Consider the following 13,131-nt stretch of genomic DNA (forward strand, 5'->3'; position numbering starts at 1 on the left):
CTTTCGTCCACCATCGCGGGGCGAAAAATCCTTGAAGGCGTCAACATCAATCCCATTTTTGCGTTGGAACGCAACACGCAGCTGCCAAATCACACGAGATCTTACATTAAGGTTTCTCCACCTTCGAGGAACGTACACCCACAACACAATACAGGCAGAAGGTTGGCTAGGGCCTCTGCACTCCTGACACACGCACACGCACACGCGTCGGACGCATGTTTCGTCGATGCCGCTCAATACGAGCGTTCCGCTAGCAGCACCTCCCGTTTTGCGGCCGTCTCCGTTGACACCAAGGGCCGGGTACTTTCGGCAGCATTAATCATTACCTCCTCGCCCGGTAAGGCAGAACAGCTAGCCCTAGCATTAGCGCTGTTAGATTCAAGCAAAACGGAAGTCTACACAGACTCGAGATCGGCAGCAAGAGCATTCGCATCTGGGGCCGTCTGTAAGGAAGTCGCCAAGATACTCGAAGGAAAAGTACTTGTTCATCACACCATCACCTGGTTCCCGGCCCATGTAGGGTCGAAAGTAGGGGGGCTTGTCAACGCCGACGAATTGGCCCATGCTCAGGCGCGAGGTCTTGCTTGCCGCGCCGGGCTATCTGGGGCCGGTGCACCGGGCGGGGCCCGCGACGGGTCTGGTCCGATCGTGGCGGAGACGGAACCCCCCCCCCCCCTCTCCCGCTTTAGGGACATACTCTCCACCTTTAACGAAGTCACAAAGCATTATCAACTTGCTCGCAGGGCATTTCTGTTGCCCCACCGAAATCTATCACGGCCTCAATCGGTTACGCTTAGGTTATTACAAACGCACTCGTATCCCAGCCTCTCGATCTATAGTCGTTTCACGGAGGTCTCTCCTTCGTGTCCCGACTGCGGCAGATACAGCGATTTTAACCATATGCTCTGGGAGTGCCCCTCTTTACAGCACCACACGGATCAGGGGATCCCGCAAGACACATTTTATTTACTGATAAAGAGTCATGACTGGTTCGATCAACTCAAGGCAATCCACTGAAGGCCCACGATACGGCGGTGAGGCCCCGTCCCGACGTGGGAGCGGCCCGCGGTCCTCCCTCCATGAAAACGAGGGGTGACTACTTCAGGACGTCAATAAAGTTTACTACCTACCTACCTACCTACCTATGGTGATCGTGTTGGGAAGTTGACTGCTTCAGCTTAGGAAAACTAATTTTAAAAATAATAGAGATATAATAATTATTTTTCAATAGATACCTTCTAGGTGGTGTATGGTGTAGGATAAGAGCATCTACTTATTTTTTATGCTATTTGTGTAAAAATTCCTTCACTTGAAAACCAAGTTTGTCTGTTGCATTCTCACCGTATGTAAAATAGCTGATATTTCGTTTTTTTTTTCTTTGTACGAAATTTAGAAACTTAAGAAGTACCTTATCTTCTTCCTGACAAGATACCACTCTAGAAATCACTTTGAAAGCAGGTTTTGGCAATTATGTTTGGAAACGATAGTTTTCTTAAAGGTGGTGTTTGGCCAAAAAGTGCAAACTAAGAAAAATTAGAACATGCAGAGCATGGCACTTTAAGGTGAATAGTGAGTAATCAAAGGTTGTATTAATCAAAAGCTGCATAAGTTGGGTTCTCTTTCTTCTAGAGCTGTAGACGACATTGCTTGGCGGCAATCGCATCAAGTTGTTCGCTGCTTTTTTTATCTTCTTTAAGCCTCATAAATGTCAAGCGCCCTTATTTGTGCTCGTCAAATACTTCGCCTAGTTGCTGGCTTTCTCGTCTGGACTCCATAATTCAGCTCCATCTTCTCGAGCACTCCCTATATACTGTTACGTAGCAGTTCGTGTCGCTATGAAAAGACGTTGTGAGGAGCAGAGGGAGATGATGTGACGCTGGCATCGATCAGTGGTATCACTCTGCCCTGTGTTATAGAGCTACGCATACCCTCTGTAAATATTATTCCCCGTAATATTTGGCGGACGTGCGGGGTATCGGTCCCCGTACCTCTCGGCATGCGATGCGCGGCCGCGGCCCGTTGCATCGCCCGTGATGGACTTGAGGCGTCTCAGACGACCCAAAAGCTCCTTTATGACCGTCGCCATCGGGATGTTAATTATAGCTTCATTCCTGGGTCCCTTGTCCTGCTCTGGCTGCCTCCGCGTCGCGTTGGCCTGTGCCAGAAACTGCTGCCGCGCTACGTCGGGCCTTACCGGGTCCTGCGCCAAGTGACCGAGCTAACATACGAGATCTCACCATTGACTCGCAAGTCTTCCTCTTATCCACCAGTGACTGACATCGTGCACGTTTTCCGACTGAAGTCTTAAATTCGAACACTGATTCAACACACTAAACTGCATCGAGACGGTGATTCCGCCACCGTTAGTTAATGTTACGTAGTAGTTTGTGCCGCTATGAAAAGACGTTGTGAGGAGCTGAGAAAGATGATGTGACGCTGGCATTGATCAGTGTTATCGCTCTGCCCTGTGTTGTTGAGCTACGCATATCCCCTGTAAATATTCTTCCCCGTAATAATATTGTAACGCCGCACAGGAGGAGCGTAGAAGAGGAGGTAGAAGCGGCACGAGGTTTTTGGGCTGATCGGTTATTTCGGACCATCCCATGTTTTGTCTCCGCTTTTCACTGTAAATAAATCCATTCTTCATCCGTAACAATATGTTGCGCACAAACTTATCGAACTCTAGCACAGCCAAGGCTGCTGCCCTTTCCACTGCTCTCAGAAATGCGAACCCCCGTTTCGGGCACCTCGTCCACCACTAGCGCATTGAATTATTCCATTGAAACCTGCGTCTGCATCGCCTAACATCGTCTAAGGAGCTCTGGTTTACTAAGCCTGTTGTACAGAGGTATTAGATTTTTGGCGATGCCTCTACCAAAGGCTGGAAAGTGGGCTCTTGCCACCGATGGCTGGGCGGCATCAACCAGGGCTTTGAGCTGATTGTACTCAGAGTATTCACCGATTACAAACCGATTGTAATCCAACAATCCCAGCTTTAGCACTGGTTTGCCAGTCAAACCAGACTTGCCATGATTGAAAATATGCCTCTTTTGTTACCTTTCCCACAAACCTTGTTTGTTTCGGTTTGCGACGCAATCTCGGCTCGCCACAGCCGAAAATATTACTTTTTTTAACGCTTTTTCTGCACGCTATACTGCAGTCTCGATGGGTTTCTTATGGCTCAAATAAAAAAAAACGCAAGAACATTATTTCGCACGAGGGCATTCATTCTGTGTCCACTTTGGCTGGTGCTCTACGACCAAGTTTTGACAACCTCATTCACGGGCAATTTCATTTTTTTTTTTTTTACCGGCAAGAAATCGCCACGTACCCGAGAGGACTGGGAGGCGGCCCTTCTGGTTTGCTCAGACCTTCAGGCCCAAAAGGCCTTGGTCGAGAGGGCTAGGCTGGCGGCTTAAACCAACGGCGTCCCGAACTAGGGACTCCACCTATAGCAGGGCTCCTGCGTGAGCCCACACCTCTCTTTCTTGGTTGTGTTCCAATACTCGCCCTAGGCGGCAAAGTAGACGGCTAAGAGGACAGCGTATTGTTCTGATTCTCACGAAGTCGTCAAAGTAGACAGCTTCGAGAAGGCAGCGCCCAAGTAAAAAACGACGCAGGCTTCTTTCCTGTACAAATAAGATGGCGGCTGAGCCGGTCGCAATGTAAGTCACATCGTGTTTTTCATAGGTTCGCATGCGCAAAGACTTAAAGTATAGAAAAAATGTTGGCTTTTCTCGGCTTTTTGTTGTCACCGTGAGGTGGTGTCCCGTCGCAGAAGCGCCTTCCATACGTCTTCCAGACGGTTCGAAACGCGTTCCATTACATGGTCTCGGAGCTGTATCGGCTGCCTCCTTAGCTGTCTACGCAGACTATCTGTGATGCTAGCCAGAATGGGAACACACCCATGGTTTAATAAATGCTTTCCACCACCACCACCGTCACGTGAAAAAAAAATCCTTTTCTTCTTCTATACGGCGCAGATAGCAACCAAACTTGGTGGAAAAGCTTCTTTATGAGTTGAAGAATCTTAAAGCAGCAGAAATCTAAAATTGTCTTTTTTTAATAATATCATGCTATTGGCCTCCCATCTCCCCCCAATAGCCAGCTTCTTGGCCATTCCTGTAAAGGGTAAGCACCATGTTGTGAGGCGCAAACAAGGAAGCAAGCATGCGCCGCGTGTAAGCGCGCGAGTCCATGCTTCAAAGGAGACGAAGAATTAGGAGGGAACCAACGCCAGCAAATTTATACCCCTAACGGATTTCTGGATTTCTAAAATCGGTCCGATTCTTGGCCAATCCCTCAAAATGTGTAGGCAGGGTAGGTGCCAGTGGCTTTGAGGTCATCATCCTCCTCCTCATCATCATCATCATATCGATGACAGCTCAGCGTGTCAGCTAGACGAAGAGCACCATTGTGACTCGTAGCATTCTTTTTTTTTATGACTGAGCCCTCTCAAAATTTTTGTTATCCTTTGTTTGCCTAATGCTTCGTTTTGACTATTTGCCTTTTAACTCTTTTTGTCTTTTGGTAGGTCTACTTTTCAATCAATCCAGTGTGGCCAATCCCCCTGGTCGGTACGAGCCATGTTTTGAGGCAACAGCAATAACATCAGGACGGCCTGGGTACAAGGCAAGGCGCGTAGCACGGAGGCGGTGGGGTGATTTACCCATAACTACCACGCCGAAAACGACGAGGTTTCTACTGCAGCCGGCACGTATCGCTGTGCTACCGTCTCCAGACTATGCCAGAAGTGCAGTCGGTGAAGTATTTGGATGTAGTCTATGACGGTTCCCTCAGCTGTTTTGGCCATATCGACTATATAGTTTAAAAAAAGGAGTGAGAGCAGTGGGCATACTACGTAAGCTATGCAACAGTCGGTCGGGGATGCGGAGAGACCCACTTCTAATGATATACAAAATGTATGCACAGACCATTTTAGAATTTGGATGTGTATTCAGTATTTTCTGGTGCGTCAGCTTATAAATTACGCCCCCTTGTTCTGCTTCAGCGGGAAGTCCTGCGACTGTGTTCTACATTATCGAAATGTGTTGCCAATAGCCCACTACATCAATAAGTCAGGTAGCCCTCAGTATTATGTAGATTTTGTTTACTGACGGTACAAACCTTATTAAATATTTATCACCTCCCTACTAGAAGATTGGAATCCATATTTATTTCCCAACCTGCATTTTTCTTCGCAGTACACTGGCTTCGGTTTTATAAACCACAGGTGGTCTTTGTACAGACATATCTATCTAGGAGGTGCCACCTATTTGTGATGTGCGAGAGACTACAAATCATCTATGATGGCATCTACCCAAACAACGCAAAACTTCTCTCTCATAATATAATAAATGGTCTATTACAAGAACATTTATTGAGTTTAGCTATAAATACGATCATTGCGACAGACCCCCCTCAGTGTGAAGAAAAATCGAATGGGCATTTTCGCTCCTGCTCTAGGCTGGTAATTCTCAATCAGGATTCCGGACTTCTTATTCATATTTTAGGCTGAATTTCTAGCTGTAGTGTTCGTCTTACGCAAACTAAATTCATCAATATCGGCGGTAGTCATAACAACGGATTCTTTATCTTTATGTTCATCGCTCACGGCAAATAGTGCAACTAACCTTTTACGTACATTTCATTTTATAGTGCCTGCCCACAAGTGCCTGCACAACAACTTCCCGCCCACACAAAATCGCGAGAGCGGCCCTCAATGGCTCTGTACTATCATTACTTCCTACATCAGCTTACCTAACTACTGTTAGATACAGGAGATATGCAATTATTCAAGACTTTTTTGAACCAAGCTATAGCTAATTTTTCAGAATATCGACACCTCCTATTCCCTTGGCACAACCATTCCTTTCACACTAGAAAAACTAAAGTAATTTTTACCCGATTACGTTGTCGAATACCAGTCTTAAACTTTTGTCGTCACAGGGCTCGGGCGCTATAACGTAAACCTATTCCAAGCTGTGTTTATTCAATTTCTGCAGTCAGCCATCCACGATTGCCCCAAAAGTTTCTGGGCCACCCCTACTTAGCCTGTCTGTCACGCAACGTCACGAAAACCGCGAAAACTCTCCATCTTATATGGTGTGTGCCCACTGATTATTTATTTATTTATTTATTTATTTATTTATTTATTTATTTATTTATTTATTTATTTATTTATTTATTTATTTATTTATTTATTTATTTATTTATTTATTTATTTATTTATTTATTTTGAAGTATACTGTCAATCCCTCACTGCGATTACTACAGGGGTGGGAGTGAATACATAAATAAAATGCATTGAAAAATGATGCTATAACCACATATTATACACAAAATTGAAAAAAAAAATCCAAGAAGAAAAAGAACAATGTTTACACGAATTATTAATACGGACAAGAAGACTACAACAACAGCGAGAAAAAAAGAAGACAGCAAAACGATATATGCCAGTGGCAAACGGCTTCTTCCGCAAGTTCAGTGAACAATTCTAGCGTGGGCTGCACAACAATAAATTCATCCAAGGAATTCCAGTCTCTAACTACGTAACAAGGCGAAGCGAAATACATTATTAGTACAATAAAATTCCTCAAAGGTTAATTTATGCATGTGGTGCGTTTGTTTGGAAGAGTTTGTATGACCTGGGGATTTATCTTGAAACTATCGTGTAACAATAAATACAAGAATTTTAACCAGTGCACTTTGGCTCGGCTAGACCAAGTTGCGAGGCCAGCGAGTTGCAGCAGTTCGGTTGGGGAATCTGTACGCCTGTAACGATTGAAAATAAACCACACAGCCTTCCTTTGTACCCTTTCAAATGTAAGAATATTGTTTTTAGTGTACGGAAAACACGCAGCACTGGCATATTCCAATATTGTTCGGATAAGACTTTTGCAAGCGAGAAGTCGTGTTTCATACGTAGAACCGGTAAGCGAACGTTTAAGAAAGAACAATTTATTCAATGCCTTTTTAGGCATCTGTTGTACATGCGCCTTCCAGCTAAAGTCAGCTTATCAAGACACCCATGTATTCATACTGTGAAACATTGCGTAGTATGAGACCATCAATGATGTAAGGAAAGAAGAGGGTTGATTTCTTGTTTGCTATGTTCATATAAACTGTTTTCTTCGCGCTTAATATCATTTGCCAATCTGTGCACCACAGGTTTTATTGTGTGGTACAGTGCAGTACGTCACATGCAAATATTCGAATGTTTACGTACCCGTGATTAGTTAATTATATCATTTATGTACAACAAAAACAGCAGTGGGGCCAGAACAGGACCATGCGGTACGCCAGCTAACATGGGAACGGTGTCTGATACATGGTCATTATATTGTACATGCTGGTAACGGTCTTAGAGATAAGCTTCAATCCAACGCGTGAGCGGACCATCTCCTACTAGACATTTTAATTTAGAGATAAGTTTAAGGTGAGAAACGCGATCCAAAGCCTTGGAAAAATACGTAAACATTACATCGATGTGTAGTTGGTTGTTAATGTCTTCGTCTAAGTCATGTATTGTTTCGACTAATTGGGTAACAGTAATTGGGTAATTGGGACCACTACGAAAACCATGCTGATTAGAGTGTAGTATCTTGTTAGATTCGACGTATTCTGTTAGATATTTTAGGATGATATGTTCAAGTATTTTACAAAAGGTTCAGTCGAGTGCAAAGTTCTAGAGACCACGGGAGCGGCGACGAAATTGCATCGCTGCGCCTTCAGACGGCTGCTGCGCACGCGCGTCCTTTTTTACCTGCCAGTGTCGTCGTTCGCTCGCTTCAACCGCGCGCACACCAGAACGCGGGAGAGAGCGCAAGGTGCCACTTCTGTAGTCGCCGTGGAATTGTGGAGTGCAAAAGACATCGCTGCTTCCTGACCTTATCGCATAATTCGATTTCAGAAAAAGTGACGCAAAACATGTGTTCCGCGCCGCGGAGCGTCTATTGAGCCGCTATTCTGGACATTCCGCCATTTTCTTCGAGGCGTGACGTAGGCGCGACGCTTACAAAATGGCGCTGATGGCCCCGATTTGCTTTCGTAACGTGACGCCAATTTGACGTTTCGCCTAAGAAACTGTAATGTAGGCATTGAACCTAGCGTTCTTGATGAAGCAAAACAATTTTCCGCCCCAGTAAAAATAAAGCAGCTAGCTCAAAGCGTACGATTCTTCCATCAAAATCGTTTCTCGCTTCCGTCGTCTGCATGCGCACATGCTGTCGTCTGCTTCATTAGCTCGGATGCGTGTCCTCGGGAAACGGAATGAGTCATCGTATATTGGCGCCCACGCGCTTGCTTTCTACCTTTAGACAACATACGCGACCCACCAGTGATTTAACCAGTGATGATGAGCGCGCGCTCTAGGCCGCGTTATCGCTATCTCGTGAAACGCAAGTGACTCAGCCCGACTCGTCTGGCTGAGAAGCGGCTGAATATCATCGATACTGCGTTGTGCGCGCCACAGGTATTCGCTTGCCCGACACAAGCGCCGGCACTGCCATCTCTTGTTCACTTCGCTGCGTACTCGCACCGCGTGAGGATAAAGTCCCTATATATGAGAGGAACCTTCAAGGTGCCGCCTTGCGTACATTTCTTTTTGTAAATAAAAAATCCGCCGTTGTCATAGCCTCTGATGACGCGAAAAGTCATTAATATTGATTACGTTACAAACGCAGTGGTGAAGAGTGTGAAAAGTCGCAGAAAGTTTGCTAGTTTCAACCAATATTATTTCAAGCAAACGTGTTTTTAATAAAAATAATGGTTCAAAACACAAATGCCAACACCTCCCGAGAGCGATGCAAATGCTATGAGCACGCGTTATGAACAGAAGATATTCACGGCCCAAACGACAGGGCAAATGCGGCGATACGCATGCCTTTCCACCGCCATTGAATATGTCCGCTCATTACCATAATTCGCGCGGCTCGTCGCACCACAAATTATGGCGGAAAATCTCTGCAATGGCGGCCCAGCGCAACGTCACGCAACGTCAAATTGACGTTTACGAAACAGCCCTTCCTGTGACGCTCTTCACGGGATATTCCTTCAGCCAATCAACAAGCTGACATGTCGGCTATCGTACGCCACCACATATTCGCGAAATTGCCGATGCATTGCACGGGATTCTGCACGCTACGGTCCACTTTCTCTTTAAAGCGCTAAAGTCGCAATGTATAAGTGCCCCGGACCTCAAAAAAGTATTAGTCGATAAAATTTGCAGCTCCACGTTTCATCATTCTGATGAAAACGCACAATTGCATTTTGCAAAACTTCCGTTTCCCGGCACAAATTTTAAAACACGTGACCTCTGGACAGCCAATGAGAGAGTGAACATGGCGTGCAGCCGCCATGCGTGTCGAGAATAGAGGCTTACAAGCAAGGCGCCGAGAGTGGCGCGCTCCGAGCGCTGCCAGTACAAATAAAGTGTTTTCGTCACGATCACGGTGTAAGATATATACTCTTTAGGTGGGGACACTTCTCGGCTTGCTTGCTAGACGCGATCAACCAGATAAAGTAGCACGGGCGCGCATCTATCGGGGCGGTGACGGCAGCGAATACCTATCGGCGGAACGACGCAACTTCAGTTAGAAGGCACGCGAGAGCGTGCGCCGACAAGGAACGCACGCATGCTCTCTCCCCGGTGACCTACTTTCGTGCGTCACTCAATCATTTCGGATTTCTCGCGAACCGCCGGTTGCTATAACTGGAGATTAAACCAATAAAAAGCTTTCTGTGTTGAAGTTGCGTCGTACTGCCGACAGGTATCCGCTGCCGTCACCGGGCAGATCGGCGCGCGCCTTTGCTACTTTATCTGGTCGATCGAGTCTGGCGAGTGTCCTCACCTAAAGAGTATATATCTTACACCGTGGTCACGATATATGACGATATCATCACTCGGACAATCCCACGACAACCGCAGAAGTGGCACCTTGCGCTCTCTCCCGTGTTCCGGTGCGCGCGCAGTTGAAGCGACCGAACGAGCAGGCTGGCCAGGTAAAAAAGGACGTGCGTGCGCAGTACGCGCTCTCGAACTTAGACCCGCAGCCGTCAGAAGGCGCAGCGATGCAGTTTAGTCTAAAATCCCTATATAGTAAAAGTAGCGCCATCTACTCTTTCGTGCACCGTCTTCTCCTAAAGCGCTTGTTTTTTCTTTACTTTTTGCTTACGAAAGCAAGTTGACGGTGGCGCCCCTAGAAAGTCCCCGTTGAAACATTCAGGCCGGGCGCGCGCCGCGGCCGCCGCCGGCGACTGTGGCTGCACAGAGTGACTTTCAACATGGCTCTGAGGCGGAAAAAAAACAAAATATGAAGAAGTGAAAGCGCGCGCTATCATCGTCCAATCGCAGATACAGGAGAGAGTAAAGCGGCGTTGATCAAAGGATGGCAGTACTTTTCCTGTATAGGGACTTTAGACTATTAGTCGGGTGCGACTGTTTTCACAACAAATCCGTGCAGGGGCGGGGCCTCGCCTCGATGACGTATCACCATTTTCTTTTTTTTTTTGCGAAGACGACTACGCTCGAACGCAATCATGTGGTTCGCATGAATGCATGCTCCGGGGGCGTGGCTGTATGGCCTAGTGATTACGACGCTCCTATTGGAACTGGGGGTACGTGGGTGCGAATCCCGTCTCGGCAAGAAGTGTGTTTTCTTTTTTGGTATCACCATTTTCTTTTTTTCATCTCTGTTCGGCGGCGCGATCGGTTGTGCCCCGGTGCAGTGGCGGAAGCCGCGGTGCCGGGCGCCGACGCGAAGCTGTGGTCGTTGGGGTGTTATGGAGCGCAGCGTAGCAACACCCCAAATAAAAAAATACTGCTCCAGTCAGGTAGACTGCTCCCTCCCTAATAATGAGATTATATTTAGATCATCAAAACAGTGATGCGTTTATTTAGCAATACCATCGAGCCCTTAACAGCAGCCACAGCTGTGCCTAGTCACCATCAGCCCAGCGTGTCCTTCGTTCCAACGCCGCCAAACAGAGAGGAAGAAAAAAGAAAATGGTCACACGGTCATCGAGGCGAGGCTCCGCCCCTGCACGGATTTGTTGTGAAAACAGTCGCACCCGACTAAAGTCCCTATATAGGAAAAGTACCGCCATCCTTTGATCAACGCCGCTTCACTCATTCCTGTATCTCCGATTGGACGATGATAGCGCGCGCTTTCACTTCTTCATGTTTTGATTTGTTTTTTCCGCCTCAGAGCCATGTTGAAAGTCACTCTGCGCACCTGAAGTCGCCGGCGGCGGCCGCGGCGCGCGCCCGGCCTGAAAGCTTCAACCATTGTCTAGTACACTCTATCTTCAACGTAGACTTTCTAGGGGCGCCACCGTCGACTTGGTTTCGCAAGCAAAAAGTAAAGAAAAAAACAAGCGCTTTAGGAGAGGAGACGGCAGAGGAAAGAGTAGATGGCGGTTCTTCTCTATATTAGGGCTTTAGTCTAAAGCCTCTCAATGTAAATGTAGCAACACGCTTTGAAGAATGCCGCCTCCGCCTCGCACACCCTGTCCGAGGCGGCCGCCGCGTCGGTATTGGCATCACGTGGGCCGTCGCGCCGCCGGGTGGCCGAGTGCTGGCTGCGTTTGTTTACGATAGATAGTTTACGATCGCGCTCCATCGCCATTCTCGCCCAGAAGCGTCTACCGACTGGCGAGGAGAACACAGTCGGCGATCGTCGAAATCTAATCAGCGGCGAAACGCATCGGCTTTTTACATGAGTCATCGAAGGTTCCACAGTAATCCCGGGTGCCCGCGTGTCTTCCAGAAAGTACTACACAATTCGCAACACTCAAACAATCAGAGTACATAAGCGTCGGTGACAACAGATAACGGATAGACGCATCGATAACGTTCGAGAAACTTCCGATACATGCAGGCACGTCCTGCGCCGAGCGATAACGTTTAACATTTGTTAGCCGGTGAAAAGCGGTCACCGGTGAAAGATAAACAAGTGCACCTGTCTATATTACGCTCAAGCGGTGTAGGCGGCGCCACGGTTGAGAAAGGAGTAGGGTGCCTCGATGCCAGCGCCACCGTTCAGGGTGGTGCCATCCTTTGACCGCACCCGCGCCGCCGCTTTCTCGCTGCGACGCCATCTTGAGTCACAGCGAGCAGTTGCGAGTGCTTGGTGCCAGTGCTTAGTTCGAGACACAGTGCGCGCGGATGCTTCGCTGACGCTTCTACTTGCTGGACAGTGTTCAGCCGCATGAATGACAAGCTTGTCAAGTGCATCGAGTCGACATGACGGGCTGTTGTGTTCCTAAGTGCACCGGATCAACGCGTAAAGGGCTTCGTTGTTTACGCTTCCCCCGGGACCCAGAGCGAAGGAAGAGATGGGAAGCCCAAGTAAAGCGGTATCACTGGAAGGCAACGGATAGCTCCTACATTTGCGAGGTAAGTGTCAAGAAAGTTTAGACTATCGCATCGTGTTTTTCATAAATAAGAAAGTATTCTCTGATCCTCGCTCACGTACCTACGTTCGCTCACGAACTAAGCACTGCACCGATGCTGAGTAGCCTATAGTTTGCGAGCGCGCGTCGCATAGGCTTTTGCCGTTTTGATCAGCGCAGTCTATGCGAGTAGTACCCTTATTTTAAGGACTGACGAAAATGCTTCGCCGCGAAATAGCCTTACATTAGCTACAAATCGTCATGTAAACCACCTATTTTACTTTTTCACGGGAAGCACACATCGTGTGTCTCTTGTTTCTTTTTTTTTTTTTTCCCCTCAGTTTCTTTTTTCGCTACTGGTTATTTGGGACTAAAGAAAGCAGTGCTTCTTCTGGGGAGAGCGGCTGTTGTGTACGTGGCAAGCGAGGCATCGTGATTTTCTCTATTCTCAGCAGATATCTTGCGGATCTCAGGTTGTTACGTTATATAGCTGATTTTTTAGACGAATATATTTGTAGCGTGGTGCTCGGAAGCCGATGGTAATTCGTGCTCATTCCAGATCGTAGTGGGTACTGTGACGGTCTTTAAATACATGTGCACGGTATGCCCAGGTGTAGTAGAGTTAAGGGGCATCATGGGACCAAAATGTTTCGGCGCTTTCTGGCATGGTGTCTGTTGTAGCCTGTGCATTTCTTCGAAACGTGTGAAGCGAGGTAATACAGCATTACTTCTGCGAAA

This window comes from Dermacentor silvarum, chromosome 1, assembly GCF_013339745.2.
Source record: "Dermacentor silvarum isolate Dsil-2018 chromosome 1, BIME_Dsil_1.4, whole genome shotgun sequence".
NCBI lineage: Eukaryota > Metazoa > Arthropoda > Arachnida > Ixodida > Ixodidae > Dermacentor > Dermacentor silvarum.